We start from the raw sequence: 14073 nt of genomic DNA on the forward strand, positions 1-14073 counted from the left end.
GGCAGAATGCTGGACACAGGGGCAGAATGCTGGACACAGGGGCAGAATGCTGGACATGGGGGCAGAATGCTGGACACAGGGCACAATGCTGGACATGAGGGGCAGAATGCTGGACACGGGGGGCAGACTGTGAGACACGGGGCAGAATGCTGGACACGGGCAGAATGCTGGACACGAGGGGCAGACTGAGACACGGGGGCAGAATGCTGGACACGGGGGCAGAATGCTGGACACGGGGGCAGAATGCTGGACACGGGGGCAGAATGCTGGACATGAGGGGCAGAATGCTGGACACGAGGGGCAGACTGTGAGACACGGGGCAGAATGCTGGACACAGGGGCAGAATTCTGGACACGAGGGGCAGACAGACACAGGGGCAGAATGCTGGATATGGGGGGCAGAATGCTGGACACGGGGCAGAATTCTGGACATGGGGGCAGAATGCTGGACACGGGGGCAGATTGCTGGACACGGGGGCAGAATGCTGGACACGGAGAAAGACTGAGACATGGGGGCAAAATACTGGACACGGGCAGAATGCTGGACACGGGGGCAGAATGTTGGACACGGGCAGAATGCTGGACACGGGGCAGAATGCTGGACATGAGGGGCAGAATGCTGGACACAAGGGGCAGACTGAGAGACAGGGGCAGAATGCTGGACACGAGGGGCAGACAGACACAGGGGCAGAATGCTTGACACGGGGGGCAGAATGCTGGACACGGGGGCAGAATGCTGGACACGGGGGCAGAATGCTGGACACAGGGACAGAATGCTGGACTCCAGGGCAGAATGGAGATACAGGGCATGACTGGAGACACTGGGGGCATGACTGGAGACAGATGGGGCAGAATGGAGACACAGGGGGCATGATTGGAGACATGGAGGCATTAGTGGAGCCATAGAGGGAAGAATGGAGATACGGGCATGATTGGAGACACGGGGCAGAATGGAGATACACGGTATGATTGGAGACACGGTGCAGGATGAAAGACATGGGGGCATGATTGGAGACAGATGGAGCAGGGTTGGAGACAGATCGTGCAGGATCATGGGACAGGATGGATACGATGGAAACAGATGGGGCAGGATGGGGAAATCATATGGGGCAGGATGGATACTCATGAGGGCAGGATGGGTGAACATATGGCTGAAGCCAGGAATGAGACACACGGGGCCAGGGTGGGGGATATTATTATTACCATAGGGGCTAATTAAGGGATATTATTACTGCAGTGATGTATTTATTTTATTTTTTGAGGACACTGTTTTAAATGGGGGAGCGGTCCTGTTACTGTGTAGAGTGACACTATGTCGCCTTTTTTTCTTCATGTGGTGTAATGTAGAAGTTGGAAAAAATTAAGTAATGTGTTCTGCAAGCGGAGCTCGAGATAACTGTTATTTCCTGCAGAGACAAGTCCTGGCTGGATGAAGTGATGGCGGTCTGTGCTGGATGAAAGATGAAGGACTTCACCGAGAGACGTCACTGGTGAGTCAGTGTGTTACCTATACACTGACACTATACACTGTATACTGTATACAGAGGTCCTGTGTATAATGTCACCGGTGATGACTGTATAACCTGTACACGGACACTGCATACTAAGTACACATCTCCTGTGTATAATGGCACTGATGGTGATATTAGTATTGTGGGTTTTTTTTATTACTGATCAGTATTGTATTCAGTCACTATGTGGTGGTAATATGTGGTCTGGACATGGTGTGGTGGTATTTGTTCCTTGTATGTGCTATTATTTGGTCACTATGTGGTGGTAATATGTGGTCTGGTCATGGTGCGGTGGTATTTGTTCCTTGTATGTGATATTATTCGGTCACTTTGTGGTGGTAATATGTGGTCTGGTCATGGTGTGGTGGTATTTGTTCCTTGTATGTGATATTATTCGGTCACTGGTGGTAATATGTGGTCTGGTCATGGTGTTGTATTTGTTCCTTGTATGTGATATTATTGGTCATTTTAAAAATTGAAAAATAATTAAAAATATACCTAAATTGTATTGCATATTTTAACAAATATTTAGTAGGTTACAGCAGAGTAGGGCCAGGCCAAAAGTGTGTACTGTGTTATGGTGGTGACTTAAAAAATCTTTTGGCCAAAACAAAAGCTGCTGGCTATATGTGTGATCTGGTGATGGGAACTGTTAATGTGTGATAGGTGAGAAGTGGAGTTTTTCCAAGAGAGAGCGGTGGGACTGTGGACAGTTCGAGGGGTGGAGCCTGGGCAGAGTCTCAAGGGGGCCCCAAAAATTTTGCCAGTATGGGGCCCCGAAATTTCTAGTGGTAGCCCTGTCCATATGTACTGTACATTCCTTTATAATGTTTTGCTGTTCCCAAACTTCCTGATCTCTAGACATTTTATACACCTCAGTTCTGACATTATCAGTTTCACTGCTGTCGTATGATAGAAGGGTTTAGTATTGATGGAGACTTAGGTTCTCTTATGCCAGTGATAGCACTTTATGACTGACATAATCAGATACAAGTTTCCCTGGTTGATGTTACTTACAGTAGATGGTACACCACAGAGGATATCTGGGTATTTTAGGGACTGCAATCTTGGGACTTTTAGCTTGCAGGACTTTTCTTCCCATATTTTGCTCCCACCCAGCACTCTGTTATAAAATGTGCCATTGTCTCTTCCTGCTAACAACCCAGAGGACACATTTGATCTGGCACACTAAGATACTTCAGGTTGCCCCGAACAAAAAACTTCCCATGTAACGACAGCCAGGCGATGTAAAAAAAACTTAGCTGGGAGTCTTGCTGCATTGAGAAACCTCAGACTTTCCGGCAAGGTGGTAGTTGTGCAGTCTCAGTGCAAGCTGTACACAAAAGAAAGTCCAGCATATCCTGACATACAGGTCCTTCATGGTCTTATTCTCAAGAAATATCCAACTCCTGATACTATGTACCCACAGGGTACTAGATTCCTGGTTACCAAAATTAACATTTAGAAACATGGACTCAAAGAAGGCCCTTGGATTCAGCATATCTAGCCCACCCTCTCTCCGCTGCAGGTAAGAAATCCGTCTTTTCACTGGGTTCATCCTATTCCCCCACAAGAGCTGGAAGAATTGGCTGAGGAGTAAGTTTCTGGCAAAGGAAAAATGACAGAGACGTACAAGAAGACAGGAACCATATAAGTCTTCAACATAGTGACCCTTTCACTGTAATTCAGCCTCCAGTTCATCCATCGCTGAATCTTTGCAGTTCCAGTTTCCAACTTTTTCTCCCAGTTCAGTTTGGTTTTATCCTCCCTCCCGAAATTAACCCATAGAATCTTAATATGGGTGAAGGCTTTGGCAAACTGTGGCAATGGGATTAAAGCCTGGATCAGAATCCAATGTCCACAGAGCTTGACTCTTCTCAAGGTTGACCAGAGACCCAGAGGCCTCTGAGTAACTTCTGATGGCCGCCGATAACATTTTCACCTCATGAGGATTAGATATCACCAAGATCACAACATCCAAGTAGGCGACAACATTTTGAGGCATGCAGTAGGGGACTGGCACCCCCTGAAAGTCACACTCATGCAGTGACCTCAAAAAACGAGTCTATAGCAAAAATGTACAGTGGAAGACTCAGTGGCCAGCCCTGTCTCACCCCTGCCTCAACTCCAAAAGTATCATCCTGCCAACCATTAATCAGAGGAAAGCTCACCGCCTTCCTTTACAAAGTATTTAGCCAATCCACAAATTTTCCCAGAACACAGTACTTTGATAAAGTGGCCCACAGATAATCATGATCAACTCTGTCAAAGGCTTTAGTCTGGTCCAGACTGACAACATATCTCCCACACCTCAGAGCTTTACATCTCTCAAACATCTCCTGTATCGAGATGACTGCTCCAGAGATGTTCCGCCTTTTTACTGTGCCAAACTGAGAGCCTGCCAATAGTGTCAGGGACAGACACACTAACCTAGGAAACAGGATCTTTGCCAGAATCTTCCTGTTGACATTCAAGAGGGCAATTGGTCTGCAGTTCTTGATGTCACTTGGCTCTTTACCTTTTGACAGCAGAATTGAAGAAGACACTCTCATGGATGGAGGCAGTTGATTTTGTAGTCAATTTCTGTAACCATCTACAAGAATTGGAACCAGGAGGTCTCTGAATTTCTTATAGAATTCTGCTGTTATACTATCTGGACCTGGTGCCTTCTTCAGATGTAACTTATCAATGGCCTCCTTAACTTCCTCCACTGTCAATTCTGCTGTCAAAGGAGAAAAGTCCAGATCATTAGCATTGGAGTTGTTTCCAAGAATTGAGTCATATAAAGAGATTAATATTATTATCCTATCTTTATCCAAAACTTTCCTCTGAAATAAGTCAGTATAATTAGATCTCACGACCCCCAGGATGCCCTCCCGAGATTCCTGCAATACACCCTGGGAATCGGTGAGACCCGTGACCAATTTATTGACCACCCACTGGCGGCAATTATCAAAGGGATCAGGTGCCCCTAAGGTTCCACAATCCTATTCAAGAACCAGGGAGGTATACCTGCTGTACTGATATTGCCTTATCTCAGATTTCAGCTGGTCAATTCTCTCTTTGTCATCCCCGCCCGCTAAATAGAGTGATTCTAATTCTTTACACAGTCTTAAGTACTGGCCATACTTACTCCTCACCATATTGACAGTCTCTTCAAGAGGGATCTGATATAATCCTTGACATCCTCCCATCAGTGAGCCATGTTGTCATAGAGTTCCACTCTCTGTGGGTGACTCTCAGGGCGAGGAGTGGAAGAAGAGAGAGAATGATGATGAGGTTGTAGAACCCACAAGGTGTGAATCCAGAGGCACACAGCTGAGTTGAGTAGCTCAGCAGAAGAGGAGGAGGAAGACAATGAGGCTATGTTGCAATTTGCCACAGAGACACGGAGTGATGCAACCCCAAAAGACACTACATTCTCAGTCACAACTTTTTGCCATCATTGGTCGCGAGTCTGCAGTTCCCAGTGGCAGCAAGGGTTGACTAGCCTGGGCTTTTTTAAGACCGCAAATGATTACCTAACTCACTTCATCTGCCAAATTTGCAAAAAAAGACTCAGTAGAGGCAAAAATTGGAATTATTTGACTACTGCATGCATGAACTGGCACATACGCGATCAACATGTGTTAGTCTGGGAATCTCACTTCACTAAAAAGTGGAATAGCCGGCCTCACCAACCACCGGCTGTCCAGGCAACCACATCTGCTGCTTCTTCCTTCTCCATCACCGGGCCAATTGTTCTCAAACAGTTCTCCGGCCGCAGAATCTCCAATTGTTTATCCCCTACAGGTGGGGTGAGTGCGAGACGGTCATCTGTTTTGGAAGTGGATATGCCTGTTTTTGTTTCACCAAGCACAACACATCTTTCTCAATCCACTATAAGTTCTCTGCCTGCACCTCACTAACAGTCGAGCAGTTTGTCCTGTTCTCTGTACTCTGCATTCTCTCAGCCCAGCAGCCAGCCCTCAGTCCCGCAGTTTCCTCCTATACATACCAAAGCTAAGAGCTTGAACTCCACCATCTTTAATCTGTTGGCCAAAGAAATTCTGCCTTTCCACCTGGTGGATAGAAAAATTGATAGCCGTCACAATCCCCAAGTACCAGTTGTCCAGTCACCATTAGTTCTCTAAGAAAGCTGTACCTGCTCTACACCAGCATGTCGCAGACAGCATCACACTCTATCTGCAAAAATCCATGTCTGCCAGAGTGCATTTCACCACTGACACCTGGATGAGCAAACATGGGCTGTTGCGTTACATCTCGCTGACTGGGCACTGGGTGACTCTGGTGGCTGTGGGGGGAAGACGATCAAGAGGCTGCTCCACAACTCTTCAAATATCCAAAGCTTGTAGGACAAACCTCCATATCTAACACTTTCTCCACTGCTTCTTGCTCCTCTACCTCCTCTAGGGCTTCCACCGGTGCCCTCAAACTCTCCCTTAATGAGACATGCAAAATGTCCGGGAAGGATGGGAAATCTTGAAAAATGAGATTCTCAAAGAACAATCGTTAACAATTCCAAAAAGAGGGAAGAATACGAAGCATTTAAGGAAACCAGGATGGATGAACACTTGTGATGAGCAAATATACTTGTTACTTGAGATTTCCTGAGCACGCTCGGGTGTCCTCCGAGTATTTGCTCGGAGATTTAGTTTTTATTGCCGCAGCTGAATTATTTACATCTGTTAGCCAGCATAAGTACATGTGGGGGTTGCCTGGTTGCTAGGGAATCCCCACATGTAATCAAGCTGGCTAACAGATGTAAATCATTCAGCTGTGGCAATAAAAACTAAATCTCCGAGCACTAAAAAATACTCGGAGGACACCTAAGCGTGCTCGGGAAATCTCGAGTAACGAGTATATACGCTCATCACTAATGAACACAGAACTTAAACACATGCTAAAAAGGAAGAAAGAAATATTTATCAAATGAAAAGAGGGAGGCATATCTAAAGAAGAATATAATGCTGTCTGCAGAACCTGCAGGGCACAAATCAGATTAGTAAAGCTGACAATGAATTAAGGCATGAAAGAGACGTCAAAAGCAATAAAAAAGGATTTTGAGGATATGTCAAAAGTAAAAGAAAAGTCAAAGATGCTATAGGATTTTTACAGGATGAAAATGATGAAATGGTAAGAAAGGATGTTGAGAAGGCTGAACTTTTAAATTTCTATTTTGCATCTGTTTTCTCTCAGAAAAATAGAAATATAACATCAACTGATCTTCACTGTCCTATTAAAGGAATAGAAGAATCCAGGATATCTATAAACAGAAAGATTGTGAAGAAACACTTAGCTAACATAAATGAATTCATGTCTGCAGGTCTAGATAAATTGCACCCCAGAGTACTGAAGGAGATAGCAGAAGAAATTTTTGAACCACTCTCCATAATCTTTGAAAATTCTTGGAGAACAAGAGAAGTCCCAGAAGACTGGAGAAGAGGAAATGTTCCTATCTTCAAAAAGGGGAAGAAGGTGGACCCAGGGAACTATAGGCCGGTGAGTCTTACTTCTATACCAGGAAAGATCTTTGAACAAATTATTAAACAACATGTATGTACGTACTTGGATAAGAATGAAGTGATTAACCAGAGTCATCATGGGTTTGTAACTAATAAGTCATGTCATACTAACTTAATTTTCTTCTATGACAGAATCATTGACTGGGTGGATCAGGAAAATGCTCTAGATATAGTATATCTTGACTTCAGCAAAGCATTTGACAAAGTATCTCACACCATCCTTATTGAAAAAAATGACTAGGTATGGAATGGACAAGGCAACTGTTAGGTGGATTCATAACTGGCTTAGTGATCAGACTCAAAGAGTGGCTGTAAATGGCTGCACATCCAGTTGGAAGAATGTCTCAATAGGGGTACCACAGGGTTCTGTCCTGGGCCCTGTATTGTTCAATATCTTTATCAATGATTTAGATGAAGGAATTGAGGGTATACTGATTAAATTTGCTGATGACGCAAAGATAGCAGGGATAGCTAATACTAGAGAAAAGAGAGAGAGGATTCAAAAAGATATAAATAAACTGGAGCAGTGGGCAGCAACTAACAGAATGGTTTTTAACAAGAAAAAATGCAAAGTACTACATCTGGGCAATAAAAATGAAAAAAGCATATACAGAATGGGAGGAATAGTGCTAAGCAACAGCACATGTGAAAAAGACTTGGGTATATTAATAGATCATAAACTGAACATGAGTCAATAGTGTGATGCAGCAGCAAAAAAGGCAAATGCAATTCTGAAATGTATTGACAGAAGCATACAGTCTAGATCACGCAAAGTCAATATTGCCCTCTACTCCTCTTTGGTCATACCTTATCTGGAATACTGTGCCCAGTTTTGGTCACCACATTTTAAAAAAGACATCAACAAACTTGAGCAAGTTCAAAGAAGAGTGACCAGAATGGTGATCGGTCAGCAAACCATGTCCTATGAGGAACGGTTACAGGAATTGGGAATGTTTAGCTTGCAAAAAAGAAGACTGAGAGGAGACTTAATAGCTGTCTACAAATGTCTCAAGGGCTGTCACATTGTAGAAGAATCATCTTTATTGTCATTTGCACAAGGAAAGACTAGAAGCAATGGGATGATACTGAATTGGAGGAGACACAGATTAGATATTAGAAATTTTTTTTTGACATTTACGGTGATCAAGGAGTGGAACAGGCTGCCACGAGAGGTGGTGGATGATTTTGTGAATCCTGTTTTGAGCAGGGGGTTGGACCAGATGACCCAGGAGGTCCATTCCAACTCTACCATTCTATGATTCAATAGTGCAGATAGAATCTAACAGATTCTCCCTCACATGTGTACTGTGCAGCCAGAGCTCACCGCAATCAAGCAGTGTTGAAATGAATATACCTTGGAGTTCGCCGTCACACAGCTCAAGAATTGTAGACCGCTATCCAGGCCGACTTTGAGCAATGGCTGTCTATACTGAATCTGGTGCCAGGTAAGGCCGTGTGCGATAACGGTGCCAACTTGTTGGCGGCCCAATGCCAGGACAACCTCACAGACATGCCTTGCATGGCTCCTATCCTCATCCTAGTGCCATTATCCTGGGCTGGATGTGCTGCTGCATAAAGCTCACTTCCGACGATCGCACCCTGCAGGTTATTGACTTGCATCGCTACTGAGGTCTTTCGGACAACCGTTAATGATTTGATTTGTGACGTTCTGACAATTGAATTCCACTCTGCATATGTTGCAATGACTCAGGCAGCAGCGATGAGCCCTGGTGCAGTATGTCCTTTTGCATGGCCTGAGCCAACACGGATGTGGTGCAAATGACGCTTGTGGAGTGGGCACAGGTGAAGAACCTCTGCACTCTTCTGCACAGTTTTGAAATGGCTACTAAGATGGTTAGCACTGACGATGCCATCAACAGCATCACTATTCTGGTTATCTACATGCTGGAGCACACTTTGAATAGTCTGCAGGAGGAGGTGCTGCTCCCAGAGGAAGAGAAGATAGCAGAGGAGAATGTGGAAGGGATAACAATATCTCTCAATTCTGGACTATCGTTGCACAGGCAGGTGTCATGGGAGGGTGGATTACAGTGATTGAGGGGGGCTCATGGTAATAGACAAACTGTTAGTGAAGGTGCAAGAGCCAAGAAACAAATGGAGGAGGATGAGGAGGAAGAGGTGATGGGTGCACAACAGTCAGGAGATGAAGAGGATAATGATCGCATCTCTGTCCAGGGTTGGCTGGAGGGGATGGAGGAAGTAACCTTGATTGTTGCCCCACCACAAACACACCATGGACTTGGACTTCATGGAAGCACCTGACACATGAGCACCGTCTTGCTGCACTATTCTCAACATGATGCCCATATTCTTAGGGTTAGAAATAATGCTTTCTACTGGGTTGCCGCTCTGTTAGATCCTCAGTATAAGAGTACCTTTTGCCAGATGCTTCCTTCCCGGAAAGGGACGCATGCATGCTGGAGTATAGAAACAAGCTTGTAGACAATCTTAAGAGTGGTTTTCCGAAAGACAGCAGTGAGGCACATAGTGTGCACCGCAGTTCTAGACGTCCAACCTTGGAAACATCAAAACGTCAAGATTAGGAGCAGCAGTGTAAGTGGCATAAGCAATTTCAGTGAGTTATTTCACACATGTTTTAAACCAGCCCGTACACCAGCAGAGTACAAGTCTGACAGGCTGTGAACAACTGGAGAGGTGCAGGAGTTTCTGGAGCTCAATACCAATGCCATCAGGGGGAATTTGGACCCTTTTGCATTTTGGTCTTCACTAATGGAAGAATATCCTGAGCTTGTCTGTCACTCCTTGGAGGTTTTGTCATGCTTGGCAGCCAGAGTTCTCTCAGAACATTTGTTTAGAGCTGTTGGTGGTGTCCTGGTGGGTAAGCAAATCCGGCTGTCCCCTGAAAGTGTAGACCACTTAACTTTCATCAAAATGAACAAGTTATGGATCTTGAATGACTTTTGCACCCCAATCACAGATTGGGCAGACCAGGTGATAGTGTAATTTTTAATGTAAATTATTGATCTCATGTTATTGCAGTCTATGCCATCGTTGTGGTGTCTTCTGTGCCTGCTGTTGGTACTGCTGCTGATGTTTCAAACAATTTTTTTAAATGTGGAGACTTCAAGTTGGGTCTTCATCTCTGGTGGGTTGCGTGTAGTAGAAGGTGTGTAAGAGGCCTTTTATACTGTTTCTACTCTGTGGAAACTGATGCCACTTTAGTGGCGTGTGACAATAATTTTTCGAAATGTGGAGAATCCAAGTTAGGTTTCATTCATGTGTGTTGCCTGCAGCAGTAAGGCTCCCAGACCAGCAGGGCTGCACTTACTTTTACTCAACTACCTGTGTTACTATGCTTATACATGATACCTCATGTATGGCCATGGCTGACTGTTTCTGTTCCATTATAAAATGCTCTACTGTGGGTCAATTGATTAGTCAACTATCTGTGTTACTTTCCTTCCATTTTTCTACCAATAGTACTCTATGAAACTGATTTTTGTGCCATCTGAGTGTGGCTGGGAAAAAATAAAATGAAGGTGTTGCATGAGGTGTGAGCTCTCCCAGTTAAGTAGACTTACACCGCTCCTTTAACACCAGGTCCTCATTGAAACTTCAATTCCAAGCTGTAAATGCTAGGCCAGACCCTGATACCTCATGTGTGGTCCATGACTGACTGCTACTTTACCATTAGCAAATTTCTACTGTGGGTCAATTGATGCCACTTTTCATGTTGTCTGCCCCTAATTTGAGCTGTGTGGGAAGCTTTTTGTCACCTCTTAAGGTGTTCTGTGTACATTTGGTTTTGCCTCCTATTCAATTTAATTGGGTTCGGGTATGTTCGTCTAACTGTTTGACAAACAAATTTGATGAACATGGGACGATTGGCAAACCAAACCAAAAGGTTTGCTCATCTCTAGTTGCAATAGACCGCTTCAATGCCTGTAATTTGGTTTTTGCAACTGCACTTGGGGACACTTTCAAAATTTTCCCAATTGTTCAGACTGACTGACCTTCATTTCTTAAAGTAACGATGGCCACTCGTTTTTCTTTACTTAGCTGCTTTTTTCTTGCCATAATACAAATTCTAACAGTCTATTCAGTAGGACTATCAGCTGTGTATCCACCAGACTACTGCACAACACAACTGATGGTCCCAACCCCATTTATAAGGCAAGAAATCCCACTTATTAACCCCTTAAGCCCCGAGGGTGGTTTGCACGTTAATGACCGGGACAATTTTTACAATTCTGACCACTGTCCCTTTATGAGGTTATAACTCTGGAACGCTTCAACGGATCTTAGTGATTCTGACATTGTTTTCTCGTGACATATTGTACTTCATGGTAGTGGTAAAATTTATTCGATATAACTTGCATTTATTTGTGAAAAAACGGAAACTTGGCGAAAATTTTGAAAATTTTGCAATTTTCCAACTTTGAATTTTTATGCCCTTAAATCACAGAGATATGTCACGCAAAATAGTTAATAAGTAACATTTCCCACATGTCTACTTTACATCAGCACAATTTTGGCACCAAATTTTTTTTTTTGTTAGGGAGTTATAAGGGTTAAAAGTTGACCAGAAATTTCTCAATTTTACAACACCATTTTTTGGGGGGGACCACATCTCATTTGAAGTCATTTTGAGGGGTCTATATGCTAGAAAATAGCCAAGTGTGACACCATTCTAAAAACTGCACCCCTCAAGGTGCTCAAAACCACTTTCAAGAAGTTTATCAACCCTTCAGGTGTTTCACAGAAATTTTTGGAATGTTTAAATAAAAATTAACATTTTACTTTTTTTCACACAAAATTTATTTCAGCTCCAATTTGTTTTATTTTACCAAGGGTGACAGGAGAAAATGGACCCCAAAAGTTGTTGTACAATTTGTCCTGAGTATGCTGATACCCCATATGTGGGGGTAAACCACTGTTTGGGCGCATGGCAGAGCTCGGAAGGAAAGGAGCGCCATTTTACTTTTCAATGCAAAATTGACTGGAATTGAGATGGGGCGCCATGTTGCGTTTGGAGAGCCCCTGATGTGCCCAAACATTGAAACCCCCCACAAGTGACACCATTTTGGAAAGTAGACCCCCTAAGGAACTTATCTAGATGTGTGGTGAGCACTTTGACCCACCAAGTGCTTCACAGAAGTTTATAATGCAGAGCCGTAAAAATAAAAAATCATATTTTTTCACAAAAATGATATTTTCGCCCCCAATTTTTTATTTTCCCAAGTGTAAGAGAAGAAATTGGACCCCAAAAGTTGTTTTGCAATTTGTCCTGAGTACGCTGATACCCCATATGTGGGGGTAAACGACTGTTTGGGCCCATGGCAGAGCTCGGAAGGGAAGGAGCGCCGTTTGACTTTTCAATGCAAAATTGACTGAAATTGAGATGGGACACCATGTCGCGTTTGGAGAGCCCCTGATGTGCCTAAACATTAAAACCCCCCACAAGTGACACCATTTTGGAAAGTAGACCCCCTAAGGAACTTACCTACATGTGTTTTGAGAGCTTTGAACCCCCAAGTGTTTCACTACAGTTTATAACGCAGAGCCGTGAAAATTAGGGTTGAGCGACTTTTATTTTTATAGGATCGGGTCGGGTTTCACGAAACCCGACTTTCTCAAAAGTCGGGTCGAGTGAAATCAGCCGATCCTATAAAAAAGTCGGGGTCGGGGTCGACCGAAACGTGAAACCCAATGCAGTGCAATGGGATACTATGGTTCCCAGGGTCTGAAGGAGAGGAAACTCTCCTTCAGGCCCTGGGATCCATATTTACGTGTAAAATAAAGAATTAAAATAAAAAAAATTGATATACTCACCCTCTGGCGCGCCCTGGTAGTAACCGGCATCTTCCGTTCCTAAAAATGGCGCTTGAAAGACCTTTCGAATGCTTCACGGCTTGTGATTGGTCGCGGCGGCCCACGTGACCGCTGAGCGACCAATCACAAGCCGGTGACGTTATTCTCAGGTCCTGTTCTGGTTCTCAGGTACATGAGAATTACGTCACGGCTTGTGATTGGTCGCTGAGCGGTCACGTGGGCCGCCGCGACCAATCACAAAGCCGTGACGTCATCGGAAGGTCCTTCACGCGTTCATTCTTAAGAAGGAAGGCTGCCGGAAAGAAGCAGGGCACGTACGAGGGTGAGTATATACCTAATAGGAATATACTCACCCTCGGCTTCTTTCCTAACCCTAGCACTAACCCTAGCCCTAACCCTAATGGGGAAAATGGAAATAAATACATTTTTTTTATTTTATTATTTTTCCCTAACTAAGGGGGTGATGTAGGGGGGTTTGATTTACTTTTATAGCTTGTTTTTTAGCGGATTTTTATGATTGGCAGCTGTCACACACTAAAAGACGCTTTTTATAGCAAAAAAGTTTTTGCGTCTCCACATTTTGAGACCTATAATTTTTCCATATTTTGGTCCACAGAGTTATGTGAGGTCTTGTTTTTTGCGGGACAAGTTGACATTTTTATTGGTAACATTTTCAGACACGTGACAGTTTTTGATCGCTTTATATTCCGATTTTTGTGAGGCAGAATGAACAAAAACCAGCTATTCATGAATTTCTTTTGCTGGAGGCGTTTATACCGTTCCACGTTTGATAAAATTGATAAAGCAGTTTTATTCTTCGGGTCAGTACGATAACAGCGATATCTCATTTATATCTTTTTTTATGTTTTGGCGCTTTTATACGATAAAAGCTATTTTATAGAAAAAATTATTATTTTGGCATCGCTTTCAGCGGTACCATGGTTATTTATATCCGTCTTTTTGATCGCATGTTATTCCACTTTTTGTTCGGTGGTATGATAATAAAGCGTTGTTTTTTGGCTCGTGTTTTTTTTTTTCTTATGGTGTTCACTGAAGGGGTTAACTAGTGGGACAGTTTTATAGGTTGGATCGTTACGGACGTGGCGATACTAAATATGTGTTTTTTTATTCAGATAAAGAATTGTATTTATGGTAATAATATATATTTTTTTCTTTATTTAGGAATTTTTTTTATTATTTTTTTTTACACAAGTGGAATTTTTT

Source organism: Ranitomeya variabilis, chromosome 1 (assembly GCF_051348905.1).
Source record: "Ranitomeya variabilis isolate aRanVar5 chromosome 1, aRanVar5.hap1, whole genome shotgun sequence".
NCBI lineage: Eukaryota > Metazoa > Chordata > Amphibia > Anura > Dendrobatidae > Ranitomeya > Ranitomeya variabilis.